Genomic DNA, 1,753 nt, shown 5'->3' on the forward strand with positions numbered 1-1,753 from the left:
AGTACCTTAGCATCAAGATAAATTTCCTTTACTTTTAAAATATCAAAAGCTTAGGCATTCTTGATTCTTAATTCCATAGTTTTTCTTCTTTGATCTTTTTCGTTGATAAAATTTTGTCTTCACCATAACTAAACTAAGATAGATGATGAAATCTTCTTCACATATTACACTCACATAACAAACTATTAGTATTCTAATGGTGGGTCGATCTAGTATAAATATTACTCATAATATGTATATCTACATGAAGACTCGATATCTCATATCCATGACCTGTAAGATATTACCATTAGTCTAATCACAAAATAGTCTCTACACATTCTTGTTATGTTATTTCATATTAAGGCTTGACCACATATACTTTTACATTTACATCCTTGTATTTAATGATATCTCATATTTAAGTCATGCTTAATATTACATTAAGTTGATTAGCAATTATTGGAACTTTATTACTTTGAACAAACATAATAAGGGGAAATTTTATAATTGATTATAATTATACAAGTTTCAAGTTAAATCATAAAGTCTTTAGCCTCTAGGTATTACACCATCAATTCTCATTGTGACATGTGTCGTAGGATAATTATGCACCTATAGGGAGAACCTACCTATAGATGCTTCAACCATATTCCAAGTGGCGAACCACACCCAGTTTCTCGTCAAGACAGTGGGCATCCCTCAACCAAGTAATAAATGTGTTGTTCTCTAAGTAAAGAACGCGGATGAGACATTGGTGCCAATATGATAATAAGAGTTGCATCAACGAAGGATATACCCCATTTATCTTTCTACGCCAATAATTTTATTGAAGATGTAACAAATTACCATGTACTAGTGAATTATCGGGTATAAGCCTCGAAGTTTCCCAAAACTAACCAGCGTTGCAACGAAATGTCTTTTATGTGGCTCAAGGTTGTCAAAAGTAATCTCTCAAGAAAGTGAAAGCTACCATGAGGGCCACTGAAGAAATATAAAATCCCAGGTTTATGACTAAATCCAAATTTATGACTTGGTTATTTACCATCGTATTAGTAAAGAAATCAAATAATAAGTGGCCCATGGACGCGAATTACTTAGACATTAATCGATCATGCCCAAAAGATACATACCTCTTTCCCAACATAGACGACTTGGTAGACAATTCCTCGGGGTTCAAGCTTTTAATCTTTATAAATGCATATTTATGCTAAAACTAGATCCTTATGGATCCGGAAGATTGCATTGAAATAGCTTTTATGACAGAGGCAATAAATTTTCTACTACAAAGTGATGCCTTTCGGTCTCAAAAACATCGAGGACACCAGTATATGGAATGACCGAATGATGGATTAGAAGTTGGAATGTAATTATGAGGGCACCACTAAGAGATATTAGTGAATATCTTGATCAATGTTAGAAAATAAAAGAAAAAATTTCATTTATCGAAACAATACATCATAAATAGGGAAATGCAGGTTAATGGTAATCTAAACATATCTTATCTTAAATTGTCTTAAACAACATATATATATATATATATATATATATATATATTATTTTTATTTTGTGTCAATATGTACAAAAGGAGTCCATAGATACACCTTATCAACAAAGGGAAATAATTCACACTAACAGGGTTCCACCAGAGACCTTGAAGCGTGATATTTGATAAAATGATCATTGCACATGTTTACACCAAAAGAAGCGCGAGTTTGATAGTGTTAATCCCACATACTCACTATTCCACTTCGTGTGAAAGGATTGGAAGATA

The sequence above is a fragment of the Lathyrus oleraceus genome, chromosome 2, assembly GCF_024323335.1.
Source record: "Lathyrus oleraceus cultivar Zhongwan6 chromosome 2, CAAS_Psat_ZW6_1.0, whole genome shotgun sequence".
Lineage (NCBI taxonomy): Eukaryota > Viridiplantae > Streptophyta > Magnoliopsida > Fabales > Fabaceae > Lathyrus > Lathyrus oleraceus.